The 23086-nt window shown below is 32.0% G+C and overlaps 1 protein-coding gene across 1 annotated transcript in view; it reads left to right on the forward strand.

Moving 5' to 3' along the window:
* The window catches only part of LOC150076307 (synaptotagmin-10-like), a 157016-nt gene extending 136638 nt beyond the window's left edge, over positions 1-20378 (forward strand). The window contains exon 9 of the mRNA XM_090387492.1: positions 20353-20378. The gene's annotated coding sequence lies outside the window, so the exon portion shown is untranslated. The remainder of the gene's footprint in view (positions 1-20352) is intronic.
* Positions 20379-23086: the final 2708 nt, after the last annotated feature.

The following is a 23086-nucleotide window of genomic DNA, read 5'->3' on the forward strand; positions in this document are numbered from 1 at the left end:
TTTCTTCAGACAGCATCACACAATTGCCATAGAATTCTTTTATAGTATTTCTGGTTCACTATGCAGGACAAATTCATAAGGGGCTCACATTTGGTGAGTATGGGCTTGGGACACTCAGGGTCCTGAACTGGATATCATCATTCTTGGTGATTCCCTTCTACTTCTCTCTCTCTCTCTCTCTCTCAGGGTAACTTGGAAATTTATTTTAGCTGGTGCAGCATAAGCCTCAGTATTCCTTGCACTATATGGCTAGTAATAATAATAATAATAATTAACAGTGCTCTGTGAGTCAACAAATACAATTTTGCTTTCTTGAGCCTTGAAGAAGATGGGCCTTCCACTGAGAGGACCTGGCCTTTGTTTCTGGTCATGACTTACGATTCATCCAGTAACGACAGAAGAAACAAAGAATGGATTAGCAGCAACATGCAAATGAAGACCTTTACACGTGAAAACTCTCTACTCTCTGCGATCATCAGTGGGAATGCAAGGCACAAACTTGGCTGAAATACATTGCACTCTCAAATACTGTGCTAAAACTGATTAACACATCCCATAAGAAATACTACTTTCATTAGCAACTTTTTGGATAGTTAAATATCAATCACTCCTGATCAAATCATGAGCAACTGAATCATTGGTTTTGAAGTTGGAGGGCTGCCAGAGTGAGGATCATTTTTGATGGACAAGCTTTCCAATAGCACCTTCTCCCTAATTTGATATAAAATTTGATGAAACTTACCAATAAATTTGGTGCTCAGTAAAATCAACCATTTCAAAATGGGATAGAACACCTATTCATTGTGCACTGATTCAGACTGGCTGAAGATAATTGGGTGAGTCATGTATTACTATGTCTAGATTGAAGTGTATAAAGCCTTGAATGGTTTGAGCATGCTCAGTTCTGATGGGATTCTTCCTCTTGCCCAGAATAATCACCTGAGGGGGCATAAATTCAAATTGAGGAAAAACAGTTGTAGGACAGATGTGCAGAAGTTTGCCTTTAGCCAGTGGGTAGTTGGTTGGTGGAACAGAATTCCATCTTTTGTTGTGGAAGTTGATAGCCTAAATAAATTTAAGGCTGAACTGGGCAGGTATTTGGAATGAATGGAGGGGTGAAATGGGAGCAGTTTTTTTTTTTTTTGGCTGATGCTGCATAAGCTTGCTTTCTTGCATCATATGCCTCTACTATGCTAATGTTAGATGAGTTGCCGAACTTGTGACAAGTAGCAACTTGCTACAACACTGCATTTTAAAAGAGAAAGCCAGTCTTTCAAAAAGTTTTGATCATACTTCATATATATGGAAATTGTTTTTTTGTATGGTCTTCCTGTTCCGATTGATAAAAAATCAATTTACAGGAGAGAGGAAAACCAAGCAATCTTTGCCCAAGATTAATTCACCAATATATGAAAAAAGCACATAAACATTCCTTCCAATCTCAATGGAATTTGAACACAGACCTTTTTCCACATGGTGTGAATAAACATCAATCATAACTACTATACAAACTGCAAGGGGTTGTATATGATTTTTATTGCCTCTGTATACATCAAAAATTCATTACAAAAGTTCAACAGAATGGTATTCCTGTACAAATAAAAGTTGCATATCCCCAAGTTTTAAATACAAAGTTTTGTTAAAAACTTTGGATTAAAATGAAAAATAAGCCCACATGTACGTTGTGTTTTGCATGCAATAAACCACTGGCCTAGTGCTAAAAGCCATTTTGTTCTTTACAGTTCAGATGGCATGGCTTGGACAAAATGACTGATACTGACTTCTACTTTAGTGCCCCACACTTTACTAGATTAAAAAAAACAACAAAAAAAAACACACACACCTTTGATATCCTAATACCTCGTCACCACCATCAAGTTTATACTAATGGAGATTGATAATCAGTTTCTAACCTTATGGAAAACTGGGTGGGGTAATAACATAAGACAGGAGTCATAAATGATGATAATTATTATTTTCTCTAAAGAAAAGGTGAATTGAAATATATAAAGAAATCAAGCAGCCTGTGATATTTTTCAAGAAAGAACATCCAAACTTTATTTTTAATAATATAATATTATTAATACACTTGATCATGTAATGTAGTGTTTTATAACTTTGAAAATGCAAAATTGGTGACAAAATTTCATCATAAGTTATTCTATTGATATGTCTAGAGAAACTCACTAATTTGCTCCATTTACACTTAGGATATAACTTTAGGTAGTGCCATCATGACAAAAAATCTAGATGTGATAATTTTCAGATGCATTTTTTAAATCAGCTTGTCAAAATTAATGATAATTTTTTTTTTTTTAACTGAACATAAAAATTAAATTTAGTATTGTAATTTTAATAATGATGCAAAAGATTTTGCACCTTCATATTTGGATGACCTGAACCACAGTGCACACCGAAAAGCATTATATGTTATGACTAACTGGCCTTTAAGTTACTAAACTTTGTGTGAATACTACATGAAAAAATCAGTGTCTGAACGTTCCGTTAAAAAAAAAAAAAAAAAATTATCTCAGAGGTAATTAAAGTATTAAAAGAAAAACAGTAAATTTTGCACCTTCCTATGCATGCATATGTGAGATTTGTAAATAAACTTGTAACGATAACCTAGATTAAAGTTGGAAGGGACAGGATACTTAAATTTGTTATACAAAATATGGTCAAGGTCATAGAGCAACTTAATTACCTTTACAGTTTTATAATAAAAATTTAAGAAATAAATGATTTTTACTGAAAAAAAATTTTCAGTCAAGTTTTTAAACATCAAATAAATACTGAAGTAAATTAAAGCTGAATATTTCAGTTTTAATTGCTACCATGCTTAAAAGTTGCCTTTAAAATTATTGTGCCTACTTCAGTTTTGCTCCTTTGAAAACTGAAAAAAACAGTAGCAAATTAGTAAAGAAATAGGGTAGTATTTCAATGCAAGTATTGAAGCAGTTTGGGAAAAGAATGCTACTCTGCATTACGTTTTTGTATTTACTGTCTGATGACACTACTGTCCCTACAAGTGACAGTGTTTGGGCTTATGCTCACTTTAAAATAGCACAGCTCATGAAAAAAATAGTGTGTATTTGTAGAAATAACTAATTTTTTTTTCTCACATTATAACTTGACTTCTTTGCATTTTCAAAGAGTAACATAAATTTCAGTAGAAGTCCATCATAATGAGTACAACTTATAGCAAAGGCTTTGGCTATAGCAAACTTTAAATAAAAATGCAACATCAGTTTAATAATGCTAACTATAGTAAAATCTTATTAATACAAAATGATACAATCACTGTATATTAACAAATCTTCTAATGCATTTCAGCATTTATACGTTGTATTTGTCTACCCCACTACACAGCCTCATAACCTATTGCTTTTTATTCTTCTTCTTCTGTTGGCGGAATTCTAGCACAGTAAGGGAAAAAGCATTTAAAAATAAAGAAAAAGACAAAGTTCAGTTATCAAACCCTATACCCTATGTACATGTGTGTATGTATATATATATATAGTTTATTCTATATATAGAGCAATTACAAAGTAGCTTTATAACTAAAAAAAAAAAAAAATTAAAAATGCAGTTTTTAAAAATATTTCTCAATTTAATTTTTCAGTTTTCTTATATTTATAATAGCTATACTTTTCGCACAGAAGAAGAACAAATAGATTATGGCAGACATCTTAACAAAATTCGCTTTTCTCCCACACTTTATGGAGCATATCAAGATTTAACTGGGAGATGCCGATAGTTATTTCCCTTCAGTTCACAATTGATTGTAATATTGATGGGTGATAAACTGCATTCTGTTTAAACTCCACAGAAAGTTGTCTAGTAAATGAGATGGTCACTTAAGGGGCCATCATGACAAATCTGGTAGCCTGAGAATTGCTGATTTAGACAGTTTGTCACTTACAACAGATAATGTGGTGGTGTGCTGTCTTACTGAAAAATAATTCCACCTTTCAAGTCTTAGTCATTGATTTGTGGCAAAAAAATTCTCAAGCATGTCTAGATGCAGGATACCAGTAACTGTCTGTAGCTAAAAAAAAGAAGGGCCGCTTAAATTTTTGTTGAACAGACGATATCAACACTAGAATTGCGAGTGTTAAATGCTTACTATTACTTGAGGTAAATTTGTTGCCAAAACTAACACGTTCAAGTGTGTGTTCAAGCTGTGTGAATATGTCAAATGCAGGATGCTTTCAGTTTTCTTTGACACTGTCCATGTTCGCTTGTGACACCTGTAATTTGTAGGGTTTTAGCTGCAGATGACAACATAGCACTCTACAATTTTTTGATTGATGTAATTCACTGCTGGTATAGTACATGGGATTTTTTTTTTTTTCTGGACTAAGGAGATATTTTTACTTCATTCATTCCACTGTTTCACTGCTCACAGTAGGTTGACCAGTTTTCTTACTTTGTATCAACAACACCCGGTTCACACAATTTCTGTCATTCATACATAGAGGGGCTGCTAGGAGAATTCTTGCTGCCATATGCACAAAACATCCACTACACGTTTCACTGTTTCCTCAAATGAAAATGCACACTGTGCCTTTTGGATTGAGATATATTATGCATTCCATGAGTGTTCCAACTCCTCAGAGATAAACACACACATATAGTTTTTACATACACATGAGCATTAACAATGACGTATAGCACTGTCTTTAACATTAAAGATTGAAGGTAAACTTCTCAACATTACATGGTTCAACACTGCATGTCTGTACAGAATATCACATGACACGGTCTACTGAGTAATAAATATTGAAACAAAAGCTGGACATAAGGCTGGGGAAGTGACATGTATGGCATATAAAAAAAAAAAATTAAATAAAGAAGTGCAACAGTCGGTGAAGACGTCAAATGCACCAATATGTCTGCTTGCTAAGTTAAACAGCAAATTTACATGAAAAAACCAGTTTAGTATTTAGAAGCATAACAACATCTCCAATATTCAGTTCCACAAACATTTAGTAACCCTCAATTTTATAAAATATAGGAAATATTAAAAAATTACAAAACAAAATAATATTATAAAATTACATAATAAAATAATATTATAAAATTCATTCAAAATACAGAGGAAAATGCACCAGTTAATTCCCTCAAAATAGGATAGTTAAATTTCCTTCACGATAAAATAAAATTAAAAACACTTGATTTAAAAAATTAAATAAATAAATGATTAAATAATTAATAAATGTAACTTTCATAAAATGTATGAAAATTTATCTCACCCTGAAAAAAAAGCAGTCTTGAGAGTCCATCACAGATAGGTCTGGTTATATTTAAATAATCTAAAACTACAAAATGGTCAATGGTATATGCATACAACATATAGCTATCTGATAAGATTCAGGCATATGGTAACCAATGAATGCTGCGTCTTATAATGGTAGCATTTGATGCTCAAAAAGTAACATTAAATTATATATACAGAGAGAAAATAATAAAACAAATAAATAAATGATTTTATTTATTTGTCTTATTATTTTAAATAAAGGAGTCTGTTTGTTCTTCATTATTTTAACATTAAAAAATATTTTTAATAAACACTGTCAGGCCCAAAAAGGACAAATAGGTATATACAGGCAGTTCTCGCTTTACGAGTTTTTTTCCCTCAAGTATCAACAAAATCGAAAATATGAACATTAATGGCAAAAAATGAACGTTAAACATTCATAAATACCGCATTCCAAACCATGTGTGTAACTATACAATACAGTGTACCCCACTTTACGATATTAATCAGTTCCAGAGACACGATCGTATCGTTAAAATATCGTAATATGAACCCAATAACACATTGTTTTTTGGTAATTTGTTCCAAGATCTCGGAAGCTGAAATTTTCGCTATATAACTAAGCTATTTATCTCCCTAAAATGTCAGTTTTAAGGTCACGAGCTGACCTTAAGGCCATATAAAAGGTTGTGAGTGTGGTTTGTAAATTGTATTAGTTACCAATTCAAATTATTAAAATGCCCTACACTTTCATTGTTATCATATGTTCCGTTATAAGAATCAATTTTAAATGCCTTTGTGATATTTTTCTAAAGCACATTTCTGGGGGTCACGACCATAAAACAATTTGCACTTTCCAGTTTATTGGGCTTTTATGTTACTGCAAGCAATTATAAACGAGTAGTAAACTCGATCTTCTTGCATTTGCGAAAATACCGATAGCTGGAATTGTGTGGTTTTTTACGTTATGGTGAAATGTGTTTACCCTTTACTGAAATCTTCAATCGTATAAAAAAACAAAATAAATTTTCAGAACCTTCTCTTCATTCCTTTTTTTTAAGCTTCGCAAATTTGTTACTCCATGCAAATCGTGTTAGTTGCAATTTGTGTGTGCCGTTAAAAAATGCTTATGCATGCAATCATGAAATTTATAATTAAAAGAGAAGATTATCTTGGAAACAAACGCCTCTTGAAACATTTCTCAAGAAGACAACTCCTTGTGCAACAAACCAATAATGCATGATCAACGAGTGTGCATTTACTAGATGATGATGAAGAATAAACATTCTTTAACATTTGTAAGTCATAAATAATTTCTCTATTATTATAATTTGCTTGGTTTTACAGGGTATATTTTCATTTCTTTCGATAAATCAATCATTGTTTAAACATAAACTAATTAGCTAACTAATTTCATCGTTGAGAACGTAACCCCTATTTTTAACCTTATGTCTATGGGAAATAATTCCAGCTTTACGAGCATGCACTAGGAACGAATTAACTTGTAAGTCGAGAACTACCTGTATTGCATACACCAACAGTAAACTATTTATTTTATGGCTATACTGTCCAATTTTAAACCAAATTAGATCAAAAGTTCAAATGATATAATGAAGGAATACTAAAATTCATGTGCCCTTCACTTTAAAAGAAATTTTTTTTAATCATTTAAATTTCACCAATATGTCTGCTTGCCAAGTTAAACTGCAAATTTACATGAAAAGACCAGTTTAGTATTTAGAAGCATAACCACATCTCCAATATTCAGTTCTACAAACACTATACTTCACATTTCTGCAATGTAGCCATAAAACCTTCGAAGAGACTGAAACACCATGAAAACAAGATAAAAAAATGGTGTACAATATATTAAAAAAAGTAAAAGTTTCTAGCATATTTCTGGATAAGTCAATAAAGATAAAATATCATGAAACTGATACGTGAAATGGAAGAGAATATGAACATATGGTATTTATCCAATTGCCTAATACTCCTATTAATTTAATTTTTTTTCTTTATAAAGATGTCTTTGATGAAAGACTTCAGTGACTTCTTCATTAAGGAAAAAAATAAGAAAACTTTGAAAACATTTCAGATTACATAATTGGTATATATCTTGTCATAGTGCCATAGGAATATGATTAAAGTTATATAATATGCCAACTTCATATTACAAAAACAAAATATTGAAAAACCACCTCTATTTATAGGACTGTTAAAAACTTCGAATTAATGAGTCTTTCATAACAAATATATTGAATATGAAGGAAATCGTAACAAATATATTGAATTCTTTTGGGATAACCAGATATTAAGACTTGTTTTGTCATAATAAGAACTGCTTCCACTGTTTCATTTGTGAACTTAATATTTACAACACTGATTTGTGCCATTTATCTAATATTTATTGGCTTGTGATTCTGTTGAAAACAATACTCATGTTTTGCTGCTGTTCCATAAAAAATTTATCTCCAGCATAGCACACAGTGAATGGCTGATTTGTATGCTTTTTCCTAGTCTTCTATGAGAGAGACAGAAAAATTACATTTTTCTTAATAAGCTATATTAATTCCAAATTAAATTTTAAAAATATATGTTTATTCTATAATAAACATGGAAGTAATACATTGCAGAAATAAATGAAGCTGGAAGTGAACATCTTTACAGGTTAAGAAAATCAAAAAGAAATGAGCAAAATTTATTTTATTTCTTAGGTTTTTCGACTTCACCATGATATATGAAATAATCAGACTTCTAGATGAGTCTTCTAAAGAGTCTTCTAGATGAACAGAAAACTCACTACACTATCATTATGGGGGACTTTAATGCGAAGGTTGGAAAGAGACAAAACAGTGCAGAAAGGGGAACTATAGGAAATTTTGGAATTGGTGTAAGAAATGAAAGGGGTGAAAGACTTGTGCAGAATATCTAAGAATGTCAGTAATGAACACTTTTTTTCAAGAAAAGGGTGAACAGAAAGTGGACATGGAAGAACCCAAATGGATTAACAATTAATGAAATCGACTTCATCCTCACTAACAGAAGATATATCGTGAATGATGTTACTGTCCCGAACAAGGTAAATGTTGGAAGTGATCACAGAATGGTAAGATGCACACTTGATATAGATGTAAGAAAAGAAAGGAAAAAACTGACTCAAGTAAATAATACAAAGGTCTTTGAGATAACAGAAGATGAGAAAAAGCAGTATGCAATGGAACTTAAAAAAAAGGTTGAGCTTCTGCAGACTGCTCAGGACCAAGATATTGGAATATTGGAATATTGATAAAGGAATATTGCAACTTTTTGAAAGTGATAAAGCCTAAGAAACCTATTGGTAAAAAGAAATCCAAAGAAGAAAAAATTAGTCATGAAACACTTGTCGTGATGAACCGAAGACGACAAATGAACAGCAAGAAAAACACTGACAAGGAGAAAATTGAGTATACTGAGTTATGCAAAGCCATTAGAAAGAAACTCAGAGAGGACATAAGAAAATTTAACACAAGAAAAGTAGAACAAGCATTAAGGGAAAACAAGGGATTTAAATCAGCAGCCAGGAGCAGTAATACAGAAAGACAAATGACACTGAAACTGAAGAATAACGATGGTGTACTTATAAATAGCAGAGAAGGCATAATTCAAATAGCAGAAGACTACAATAGAGAATTATACAAAGAGTGAGAGAATGATGTCAGCAGTGAGGAAGATAGATCACAAATTAGTAACACATACAACATACCCGATATCCTTCCTGATGAGATAGAACATGCGTTGAAGAAAATGAAGAATCAGAAAGCCCCAGGGGAAGAAGAAGTTACTGTAGAGTTGTTAAAATTGGGAGGAAGAGACATAACACAGAAACTGGAAAGACTCTTCACAAAATGCATTAGAAAAGGTGTGACACCTAAGAAGTGGAATAATGCAATCATAGTTTTGCTGCATAAGAAAGGAGATAAATCAGAAATTGGAAATTATAGACCAATTAGCTTGTTATCCCACATCTACAAGTTGTTCACAAGGGTCATTACTAACACATTAGAAAGAATACTTGATAAGAATCAACCGAAAGAATAAGCTGGCTTTAGGACAGGATTCTCAACTATGGATCACCTTCACGTAATATCACAGCTAATGGAGAAAGCACATGAATATAAACACCATTATGCCTGGCATTTGTGAATTATGAAAAGGCATTTGACTCTATACAGCATAAGGCAATGTTTCTGGCACTGGAAAGACAAGGCATAGATACCCCATATATTATGATTTTGAAGAAAATATATGAGAATGCTACCTCCTTTACTAGACTAGAAAAAGACAGTAGTAAATTTAAAATTGAGAAAGGAATTCAACAAGGAGACACAATACCTCCGAAGTTGTTTACTGCTGCCCTTGAGGAAGCTTTCAGAAGATTAGACTGGTCACAGAAAGGAGTCAATGTGAATGGAGAGTACCTGAGCCATTTACGATTTGCAGATGACATTGTGATCATAAGCCACGATCCCAAAGAATTAGAGGAAAACCTTAATCAGTTATGCAGGGTTAGTAAGGATTTTGGACTAAAGATGAATATGGCTAAAACAAAAGTAATGATAAACAAATATGCCACAGAAAGGGATAAAATGATTGAAGGAGCAGTAATTGAAAAGGTGGAGTAATATTGTTTGTTATTTTGATTTTTAGGAGCATTAGCAACTAAGGCCATATTGCTCCGGGATATGCGGTGGTCATTCCCTGACCTTTCCGCATCCTCCGTATTTGGTGGTGACGGGCTCGAACCCCGGTCTAATCAAGAAGCATGTGCTATGCACTGCTGCTCCTTCCCACCTGGCTACGGAGGCGCCTTGGAGTCATATACTTATCTGGGACATGTCATTAGCTGTAATAATGATAAATGGCTGGAAGTCAGAGAAGAATAAATTTTGGATGGATAGCATTCAGGAAATATAGTCACATACTGAGGAGCAATATCCCAATCTGTCTGAAAAGTAAAATAATGAACCAATGTATAATCCTTTGATTTATTCCAAGACTTATGGAAGCGAAACTTGGGCACTCACAAAAAGAATGGAAGAGAACTACACAGCGAAGAATGGAACGAATTATATTAAGAATCAGATTGTTAGATAAGAAGAGAAGAGAAACACATGTATTAGGCAGCAAAGTCAAGTGAAGGACATTCTTATCAAAACTAAACAACTAAAATGGTGTTGGGCAGGACACATAGCTCGAAGACATGATGACAGATGGACTAAGAAAATAACAGAATGGTACCCAAGAGGAGATAGAAAACCTGGGAGACAACAGTGGAAATGGACTGATGAAATTCACGAGTTTCTGGGTAGTAAATGGATGGCCATTGCACAAACAGAAGGAACTGGAAAGTTGCTGGAGAGGCTTTCATTCTGCAGTGGATTGAAAATGGCTGATGATGAAATAATTAAAAGTATGTAAAGATTATGATCACTTTCAAAAGTTTCACTTTTATCAATGTATTATAACAGATGTGTAAAAATGTATACATTAGTTTAAAACCCCAAATAATGAAAAAATGCAAATAAAGACTGAAAAGGGGAAAGGAAGTCAATGAAAATAACTGTTGTGCATATATGGCTTTATGTAGGTACCATATGTGTATTCACCAGTGAGCTCTTTAATGCTGCTTTTGTGTTAATTCATATTGATAAAAGATGAAGAACTTTCTCTAGAATCATCTAAACTTGTTTCAACTGGGCAACCTATTTCCATATTCTTTTTTATCTCTGAGGGCAACTTTTATGTCAATGTAAAACCTATAATTGCTGCTAAGCTAAGTGCCTATATGTCTCCCAACATCACTCAGGCACCTAATTAGCAATAACTCAGTTTTAGAGCAACACATTTTAAACTTATAGCTATCCTTCAGAATTAGGTACTAAAAATTAAGCATCCCCTGCTTGTTCTTATTCACATATTTTAAAGTTAATTCACACAGTGTTTGTCATTTTATCTAAATATTACATTAAAAGCGGAAATTAACTATCATTTTTTTAGCAAGCTGTTATGATGTGCACTTTGTACCATGCCACTAAGATGCCAGCGTGAACTTCATTAATTCATTATAATGGACTTTTACTGATTGCCTACATCTGTTCTTAACCAGAACTTCAATTCACAGCACTGCAGAACATAACAAAAATGTATCCCTTCTCCTATAAAAATGTTTTACTTGTGAAATATATGCATCTTTCATTAAGGTATTTATATAATTTTTTCTAATAAGTCAAATTTCTTAACTGTAAATAGCAAAATTGAAAGTTTAATTTAACTTAATGGCAGAAAATTTTTACCTATTTCATGCATATTTTACAAAATGTAAAATCTCCTTTTTAGTAATTTAATTGAAGGGACTTTTTATACTTCCAGAATTTTAGTATTAATAATAGTATTAGTAGTGTATGCTACTTTTTTTTTCTTTTGATTTTTTTGTTTTTATCAGTAACATGCCCATCTCTAAAACCATATGAAATATAGAAATATTCTTTAAGTTATAGAATCAAATTAATAAGTACTAAATATCAATGCTGTTAATTTTTTCTTTAATTCGTTGCAAACTATTTTCATAGTTAAGATTTTTTAATCTTAATTAAATATGAAATATTGTTATTAATTAAGCTTATGACTTTAATGAGTTGTTTCACAAATAAGTGACTGTGATATGTTGCCCAGAATCTATCTATATCTCATTCCAAATTGTAAGCTCATTCCTAATAAGTTATATTAATTCCAAATTAAACTTAAAAATATTTATTCCATATTTTCATAAATAAATACATTCCAGAAATAAATGCAGCTGGAAGTGATCAACATTTAACTTAAATTAAATAGAATACAAAAGAAGTTGAGTTAGGTTCAGTTGTTTCAAGTTAGAGAAAAGGTTGGTTTGTTTACCAACATTGTTTGCAAAAATAAAACAAAACAAAAAAAAAAGCCGCACCTCTGCCACCAGACAAGCCAACTGAACCCTCCTGTAAAGGCCTCAAATTCCATGCATCTTCAGTGAGATTTAAACCCAAAACTTGTCCAATCTAGGAAACAAATGACATAGACACTATCCTGCCATGGAATTAAAACCAGTAAACCTAGGTGAAATACAAACTTACTAATACTGTGAAAAACATCCAGGAGCGCGAACTTTCCTTTAATTTTTTTTGTCCCCTACCAGTTTGAAATGAATGCTTTCAGTGTTGCTGTAATTTACATATCACAACTTATAGGGAGGGAAACAACTGAGCAGTGACCAGCAAGGAAGGTGCCTGGGATGATATCAAAGCTTTTAGCTGAACTTTCCTTTAGATAACTTATAAATTGAAAATGACAAATCAATTTGGGAGACTTTCTGGAGGGGTGGGCTTATAACTGACCATTATTCAAGCATTACCAGAAATGAGAAGTTACTAAAAGATGCATCAGTTGATTGCATTATCAATATTTACAGCACATTTTTAACAGGACTGATTAACAAAAAAAAAAAAAAAAAAAAAAAATGTATATTTTTGGAGAGATTTCATTTAGGGCAAATTGGGTATTTTTGACTTTAGAAAGTTGTGGATGACAGATGGTGGGTGGGAAATGGCAGGTACTTTTGTTTATATTCCAAAGGTTGTTGGTTCAGTATTATCCATAGGTGTGTCGATTTAATTGTTTTTTTTTTTAAATTGTTTTTAGCTTTACATCAAACATGAACATTTTGAGATCTTTATACCTCTATTTTCAGTCTTCAACTTTAGTACATACTGAGATCCAAAGGTGGTTACCATTCATTTTATGCAATGTGCTACCTATTATTCTTTTAAAATTGGTGCAAACAGCTTCAAGATGTAGTTGGTTACACAAGGCCAGTTAAAGTGTGGTATTAGATTTCTTAAATGTTAAGCCCAAAAGCAAGTGAGGGATGGACCATTATCCTCACTCCTTTAACCTTCTGTAACTTGCGCCTTCAATTTAACAAAGATTCTTGTGTGGCATCTGTGAGACACCCCCTTGTTTTAATTGTAAAAAAAAATATTTTTAGCTTTTTTACTGAATTGAAAATGATGATCAATTATGATCTGTTAAAATATTGAACAAAAACTGAATACTGTTTTGAACTATTAAAAAATATTGAACAAAAATAAATGAGAAATAGTAATAATAATAAGTTATCATATTTGTTAGAATTTTCAAGGTCACTCATCCCTCAGATTGACATGCAAATACTCATATGGCATCTGGCAGAATGTGAATATCTGTATTTTTGCCAACTTTTATCATTTCGCTGATAAAATCAAAGACCCGATTAGACATTTGTCACCGATGTCTTTTGCTCACCTGGCATCCTTTAACCAGCAAGCAAACATTTTATTTCTTGCAATTCATAGTATATCAAAATGAAAGCAGAAAATACTGTATAACCAGTTAGAGAATATTTGTGAGAGGATTTAAAAAAAAAAAAAAAAATACCAGAAGAATTTTAAAAAAGTGACGTCTTTCAGATGTCATACTAGCAGCAGAAAGTTAAATACTAACTGGTCAGCTATTCATGAATATTTTTCATTAATTTTTCCCCTGGAGCTATAAGGTGGCCACTGTAAAATATATGCAAAAATCAGAAAAAAAGTAGTTACTTTTTAAATTTTGTAACTTAAAGGGCGATTCTCACTCAACTTTTAGAAGCTTATAATGTACATGAATGCTTTTCATCCTTCCCCAGTCAAAAATAAATACTCTAATAATAGGTACCATAAAAATAAAATATTACATTCATAACGGCAGTATTTTTTAACTTCACAATTTGCAATTCTTTTTTAAATTATATCCAAACCTTCAGAGGTTATCCATAACCATATATGCTTATTTTTTACTGAATGCCATCCACCTGACTGCACAAATACATATGGAAGTAATATGTGCAGCAATATTAGTTTTCAGAACAAATAAAATAAACTGTAATATCTAAGTAGGCAAATTTAATGCATGTTGATACTGTATCTAAGCATAATGGTCGCGGGATATAAACTTGTTGCAAAAAGTACCAATAATTTTTCAGAGAAATACAATTAACATTTCCTCGGCCACTTTTCTGATCCTTATTCAATTAGAATGCGGAATTACAAACTTTGAAATATTCAGTAAAGGAACAATTTTTCCTTGAAAGATACTGAAAATCTCAGCATTGGCAACACTGTGTTCGAACGATAAACATTTTTAACCATTATGTATTTTAGGCTTTATGCCTAATTGTTATTGAAGGATGCAGGCCCCACCTAGTCAATCTATGATTTCATTCCATGAAACCATAGCAGATCAAATATTATACATGCATTTTTTTTCTGCCAAAATATGCCATACAAAAAATGTGAGTGAATGAAAGGTACATCAACTTGCTTTATCTGGCCAAAACAGTAGGTGGGGGTGGGGTGAGGGGGTAATGACTTATCGTCTGACTTCAACTGCTTGGGTATTTCAGATGAGGTTTCTTTTAATTTCAATTCCAGGATTTGGTTTTTGTATTTGAAATGAACTGACAACGTTTGATGTATCTTCTTTAATACACATCACAGAACTACGTAAGCCTATGCTTATTTTATTCAGTAAATTTTTAGTGTAACTAATTTTTAACTCAATGTCTGATAATCTGAATTCCTTTGCAATTCAGTTGCTTCCAATATGCCCTCCAAAAATCATATACAGAATGATCAGAATTGAAGTTGGTCAGCTCTGAAAAATATGCTCTGTCATAACCCCAGGGGGCTCACATCTTGAGTATGGGCTTGGCACACCCAGGGTCCTGAGCTGAATATCATCATTTTTATCTTTCTTGGTTATTCCTTTCTTCTCTCTCTCTTTCTCAGGGTAACTCGGATTTTTTTTTTTTTGGATAGTGCAGCATAAGCCTCAGGCTTCCTTGCACCATATGGCTAATAAGTATGATATTTAAAATATGAACAATAGAACATGGAGAAGGTTATTAGCCAAGAAAGAAAAAATAAGTTCATGTCACCACCACAGATAGTCTTTACTAAGTGTGAATATTATAATTCATAAGTTGGTGACACTTAAAAATAGCAGAATGCAACAAACTGGAATGATAGTAACTTTGCAAATCATGGATATTTTTAATTGTGCCAGTAAACAGATTGCAGTGGTGGCCTCTAGCTTTCTAAAATCCCCAAAGCTAAGAAAAATCAGAACAAAGTAGTTTTTTTATGCCAACAAAAATCCTTCGTTTGTTATTGTTTTCTAAAATAACACATCTCTTAGCAACTTAGTACAACTAGCAAAAAAGTAGACTGTGCTCCACCTTGCATATCACTCATTCAAACTGTCCCTTTTTCTGAAAATTTGGGAAAACAGGATCCAAAAGCACAGCACAATATCATTCAGTAGTGAGAGAACATGTTTTGAATTCATTTTGGTCAACTCTTCAAATAAAAATTAGTTAAAAATAAAATTAGCTCAAAAGTGGCATAATGTTGGCAATTGAAACTAGTGTGGATTTGCTTCTATGCCCATATGCATAGTTCACTAATCAAGTTAAAGCACACTTTGTTACAACAGCCTATAACAAAGAATCTGTAAAGTAACAGATTCTTTACAAGCACTAACTTCTAAAAACTGAATCATTTTAAAAAATCAAATTGTCTTTTTGGAAATTTGAATCAAAAATGTAAATTTTGTTTTGTCTTAACATGTACCCACACGACATATTTAGAGTCACAATGCATCATTTTTGCACATTGTGACTAAAGTGGTACCTAAATGATTTCATCAATTTTCTTTTGTATGCACTACTGAAAAGAAACCCAGTGTTTTCAATTTTTTCTGTATTGTTGGTTATGGTTCTATTCTTATCAAAATAATTTTGGTAGCAACTTAAATTTTTAATAAGGGAATTGCAATAACATGATACCCTGGGCATTGAAAAATCTACAATGCTTCTGATGAATAAATGATTTCTTGTCTTAGTGGTGGTGAAATATTGAAATGCTGGCTGCAGTTTTTGTATTAATATTAGTTGTGATAATTACAACCATATTACTTTCCAGAACAGTTCTCCAATTTTAACTATGTTTCTCCTTTATGTGATGCATTCTCCATACACATTATTCTTTGGAATGTTTTCTGTTGAGTTTTAGTAATTCAAAATACTTGATCTGTCAATATAATTCAAATGTCTTGCCACAATTGTCTTGCATACCATCAAAGGATCTGCAAGTAATCTTTACCTATTTTTCTTAATCCTTTTCCAGACAGCATTTAAGACAACTGGAGTGAGTTTTTCTGAAGTAATCTGGAAATACGTAAAAAAAAAAGAAAAACTATGTACATAAATGTTTATTTATTATTTATTTTTTTTTCTATTTTGACTTGGAGCTAAAAAGTAGAACAAAATTACTATTAAACATAAAATCAAAATAAAAATTTTGCAAAACAAATTATAAAAAATTTTAAAAATGTAAAAAAAAAATTAAGATACATATTAATTCAATTCATCAACTTCTGAATAAGAATTTCAGAGAATTACTTCAATTTCAGCTTTAAGCCCACATTATCTTGAATCATGTTGAAGGTTATGTCCTCCTCCTATGAGTTTCGAAACTATCATAAATATAAAATGAAAACTTATAAACAGAATTAATAGATGGCAGAACATCTCTGTAGTTTCAAGGCAATCTATATATATATATATATATATATATATATATATACACACACACAATCTATATATATATATATGAGGGGGTATCAAAAAGTTTGTACCCTTAGCTAGAAATAATAGCCCTAGAAAGGTGAAACTTCACAAGAACTTTAATCCTTTTTTATTTACTCTCCATGTATAGTAACACATTTTTCCCATCTACGGATCAGTTGTTTAATGCCTTATCATAGAAGTCTGCACTTTTTTTGCCTGAAACCATGATTCCACTTCATTGATGACTTCCTGAGATGAATCAAAGTGGCATTCATGCATGTCTTTAGTCTCTGGATCATATTGGTACACCCAGCATTCGTCATTTGTCACCAACAAATCAAAAAAATTCTCAATATCACCATTACACAAATCGAACAGTTGGAAAGAATATTGCATTCAACATTGCTTCTGCAAAGGTATCAGCAATCTTGGAACCCATCATGCAGAGACCTTAGACATGTGCAGATGGTCATGTAAAATGCTGTGGGCAGACCCATAACTAATTCCCACTGCATTTGCAATGAAATGAATTGTCACACATCTGTCACTCAGCACCAGCTGCTCAACATTTGCAACTGTCTCACTGTCTGTGGATGTTGATGGCCTTCCTTCTCTTGGCTCATCAAAGACACTTGTATGACTGCACCGGAACTCCCGTTTCCACTTTTTTTACAGTGTCATAAGGATGGACAATTCTGCCCATACAGAGCTTTCATTTTTTAGTCAATTTCCTGAGCTTTTTGCCCTGCAAATGCAGGAACTTGATCACTGCTCGATACTTCACTTTGTCAACCATAGTGTCATTCCTGAGATTCTGGTTCCACCTCTGGTGTACGATCACCTATGGGAATAAAATTTCACACAGTAGTATATATGTAGACACTTATATTAAAAATGGCATCTCCCTACTGATGTTTTATCTAGGTCAGGGTATGAACTTTCTGATACCCACCCCTCTCTCTCTCTCTCTCTCTCTCACACATGTAATGTGTGTGTGTACGCACGCATTGAAACAATCTTTAAAATGTGTACATATGTTCATACTCCTTTGGGCCACATACATGCAAACTTGAAAAAGGGTTAAGAATGTGGCACTACTTACAAAAACTGTCTTCTGTTTAAAAAATAATATTTTAATCACTCAACTCGGTATATGTTAACTGTTAATAATTACAATGCTTCTGTTTTGTTATGAATGAGTGCTAACAGGTGTAAACTACAGATATAATTAGCAAGAGGAGAGAGGTTAATAAATATACTGAAATGATATGAGGATATGCAAAAGGAATTAATATATGTGTTAACTTGTCTTTAGTTTCTTTTTTGTTTTTCGTTATTAATTAAATAAAAGAAGATGGGATGGACATATTCATTTTCAACAAAAATGATTATAAGAGGAGGGGGGAGAGCCAAGCCCATCCCAACATTATCAAGAGTGTTTAACACTGAATCAGCCAATCTTTACTCAGGGCCAACCAGTGATTCACATCTTAATTTTATTCTCTTTTAAAATATCAGTTATCTTAAAACAAATGGAAAGAAAAAAGTTTGTCCTCTCAGTAACTGTTTAGAATTTACCTGATCATGTTTTTTCATAAAATAAAAAAAAAACAATATATATATATATATATATATATATACACAACACACACACACACACTCACACTTTGATCAAAAGAAAAATAGATGTGCAAACTATATATGTGTGGATACAGAATATGGATATAAGGAAGGATCTTTCCTGAATGGGAATCATGTCTCTCTCAGTTGCATTATCTTAACAAGCAGAAACATATCCTGACATTAAAGTTTATTCGGCCCTTTTTTGAGACTGAAACACATTAATCAGATTCCTACACAGGTGTCTTGGTTCCAGACTTTGTAGCTCTCTCTTTATATTAATTTGTACAATCATTTAAGAATTTATATTTGTTTTTCAAGATGCAGACATAAGTAGATGAGAAATTGATTACCTAGTGAATTTTTAGTGATTTTTTGCAGTTTCCCTTTATTTGTACTCTAAACTGTATTTCATTTTATAGTTTTTAAAAGCTAAAACATAAATTCTATATCATCTCAGATTTTAAAACTAAACCTTGCTAATCATCAATATGATCAGTTAGAAGGGTTTAGTTTTTAAATCAAGCATGTATCTTGAAAGTTATATTCGGTTTAACAAATGGCTGTTGTTAGCAGTAATTTCTGGCACCAAAGCTGTCATAGGTAAGCATTTCTTTGTATAATTTAAAAATAAATATATAAAATATGATCTAATACGAAATTTTCTGAACAGTGTAAAAATTGCTAATAGGATAGCGCATGAGGTTCTGTCAATGATATATACACGTACTTTGCCAGTGGAAACAAAAAAGATGATTATTCCATTACATAATGTAATAGTCAGGTTGCATTTTGAATAGTGCATGTAGGCTAATAGGCCACATTTTCAGAAAGACATGAACCTCTTTGAGAGAGTACAGAGAAGAGCAAATGAAATCGGTTAGTATTGGTAGGGCCATATAGTGCAAGGAAGCCACAGGCTTTTGCTGCATTATATGACTAAGGCTAAGGGCATAAAGGGGATATTCTTATCGAGAGAGACTTAAGCTTTGTTAAGTTAGTTTTTTGGAAATAAGGTATCGACCGAGTGGCTTGATTTAAGGCTTTAGAATGCTTGAGTAAACTAAATGCTGAGGGCATTTTTACGCTTGGTCACATGATAATATACAAGAGGACAACTAAAATATATGTCTAAAAATATTCTCTGACTAATAAAATATATTTTCTTAGTCAGTGACTGACTGTTGGAATAAACTGTTAGGATGGAATATATATTTAAGGAGAGGGTTAGATAAATACTGTACATTAAAAAAATTGGCAAATGAACTGAAAGAAGGTATCATTGATTACTTTTTTTCTATTTTATTTCTTAATTTAATTTCATTTATTCTTTCAGCCAATACTATGTAATACTCACTTCCTTGTATCATTTTGCCAATATTAATATTTAAAAATATGGCTCTTTGTTCCAGTATTTTCTTATGTAACTGAAAAAATTCCACCTTGGCTTAGACACTAAATTTCTGCATTCTTTTCTGCCATCTTTCATGCAAACTCCTTAAATATCTCCTTGCATTAACAGCAAACCATTTATATGGTTTTAGAGAAATGTAAAGTATTGTTATGTACGGTACAAATTGCAGAAATAAATGAAGTGATATTAAAAGACTGCTAAACATGGAGAATAAATTTTCTTATGCCTGATAGCAGTCAAGCATTTTTTAAGTTATAAGTCTAATATGATGTTTTTCACCAGACATGTTCTGTTCATAATACATAATAGTTCTAATGACAACTATATTTTGTTCTTTTACAGCTTATTATGCAGAGGAAAAGCAAGACAAAAACTTCTGCATACAATAATATGCAATAATACTTTATGACACATGTATAAGTAAATTAATTTATCATTTATTTACCATTTAAGCAGCCTAGAAAGCTAAAATTAATTGCAGCTATCTCACTAAGTTCAAATTCAGTTTAATAAAATTTAAAAGAATGACTGCAGTATTTTACAGCTGCACACAGATATCATTTTCAAATGTTCTGTTGAGAGGGAGAATACTGAATAACTGATTTAGTCATTGCATAAATTATAGTTTCTTTCTTTTTTTTTTTTTTTTGCGAACTATAAGTCATTCTTATTTTTCTCAAGTAACAGAAAATTTATCACAGTAAAAATTATAAATTGGTTTAAGAGGAACTTGGTTGTATCTCTAGTAATTAATCAAAGATTCTCTTTCAATTTATAATTTTTACCGTTTTAGAATTCGCTTCTTAATCATTAGTAATACTAACAATAATGCAGAAACAGTTTCCAGGGCAGCCAAATATTTTAACCGTTTCGGTCCATGCACTAACAATGCTGGATTAGAAAATACCTTTTAATGGAACATGAAATGATGCAAGTTTGTAGATTTTGTAAAGCTTTAAAAACTGTCAGCACTTGTTATAGCAAACTGTATTCATTTATGAAAACGTTTTGTATTGATTATGTAGTTCAGCAGGTGACTAAATCTTAATGTTGCTGTAGTTTCACACCTTGTATATGTTACTTATTAATAGCACTAACCCAAGTTATTCAGATCTCCCATTGTTTCACCAGAACTTGCATGAATCACTAATATCTCAGTTTCTCTAATTAAACATGTTAGACAATCGATTTCCTGACAATGTATACTGTGATAACCATTGTGTGAATGCTACATTATATTGTCCCTCTCTCCTGGTTTTCAACTCTTTTGTAATAATTAATAAAGCATTGTAAACATACTAAGGAGTCGTTTGTTACGTTTTGCCTTGATATAAGCAGAATCCCATAACTGTCAATCAAAGTTCAATACCAGTGTTTTTAATAAATAGTGAAAATTATATTAGTGAATGTATCTGGTATTTTCATCTACCATTTAAATACAGAGTTACAAAACTCATCATTTTGCATTAACTAAATTAGTTTTGATTCATTATCAGGCTTGTATTTCAACCTTGGGAATTAGCACCAAGCATTAATGGCAATCGAAAATGATCTTTCATCTTTATTTTTTCATTGTGATCAGTTATGTATACTCATAATAACAAGGAGGGGGGGTCCTCTGTGGCTTTACTGCCACATATTGACAAATATTAATGTTAACATCTAATATCTTTACTAAACAAATTTACGACTATATGCTAAGTAACTAGAATTTATTTTTTTTTTACCTGCATTAACCAGTCAGCAGGCACAGAAAGGAATGTTCTTCCTCTAAGTGCCCAGGGTCACTTTGACCCCAAGTATCTACATTTAAAATATCAGCAAAAAATAATTAAAAATTGATGCCACTTTTTCAATGCCACCTTTATTCTGAATACAACTGTGAAAAATCCATTTTTATATTAAAAACATATTTTAAGTAACTTTTGAAATTAAAACTCCCTTTAGACCTCATGCCAAAACTCAATGAATACCAACCAGTAATAGGAATGCCTGCTTGCATGAAAAGTGAAGTTCACACATCAACTGTCATTGTCATTCCTTTTTGATCCAACCTGTCCATTTAGATCTATTTGTCAAAACTATTTGTTGGTTCTTCTTAACCAATTCCATTTGCAAGTGAAGCATTACTTATTCGAGGTAGTGCAATACATGGGCAACTTGTTGTGAAGGTTGTGTCATATAGTAATGTTTATTACGTACTTGTACATAGTAAAAAATGGATGAAGGAACAGAAAAATTAGAAAATTATTTTATTACACATTTTTTATTATAATATGTTACACAATGTTTGTTTGTTATTTAGTTTATAGGAGCATTAGCAACTAAGGCCATATTGCTCCAGGATTATGCGGTGGTCATTCCGCATCCTCCATATTTGGTGGTGACGGGCTCGAACCCGGGTCTAATCAAGAAGCATGTGCTACGCACTGCTGCTCCTTCCCACCTGGCTACAGAGGCGCCTGTTACACAATGTAAGGTTAAGTAACGTTTATTGAAGTTACACTATTTTTCAGTTGTAAGAATAAAGAATGAATCCAGAGTTATTCGTGGGGTTTTTTTTGCGTATTTTTTCAGGTAAAATTGTATTTAGTTATGTCTTTGACTTCGTGCTTAACATTTGTTGCGCAATCATGAAGAAGAAGATCGTTCTCACAAAAAATATTCAAGTGCTTGGTAAATTTTCTCAAGGGAAAAAGCTTTAATTCTTCAATTTTCAAGTCCTTGTGACTGCAGGGACCCGTATAATGAATACTCGGATACCATGGACCCTTGTATACGATCATACTTAGGAATCTGATAATTAAAATTAATGTTTTATTGACATTAAATATGAGCATAGGAGCAGTACTTTTTTTCCCCTTTTTTTTGTGAGAAATAAGACATGGCTGAAGTTAAGTTTTCTTTCCTATAGTGGAGAATTATTTAGAGATCAGCATTTAAGGGGAATAACTATTAGGTTTAAATTCAGACAGGATCATCATAATTTTTTTAAAAATATGCTAACTTCAAAAAATGGCTACTGTTATTCAGTTTTAATTTTGACCTTACTTTTATGACAAAATTATCTGCATGG

This window comes from Mastigoproctus giganteus, chromosome 13, assembly GCF_048544385.1.
Source record: "Mastigoproctus giganteus isolate SK-2022 chromosome 13, ASM4854438v1, whole genome shotgun sequence".
Classification (NCBI taxonomy): Eukaryota; Metazoa; Arthropoda; class Arachnida; order Uropygi; family Thelyphonidae; genus Mastigoproctus; species Mastigoproctus giganteus.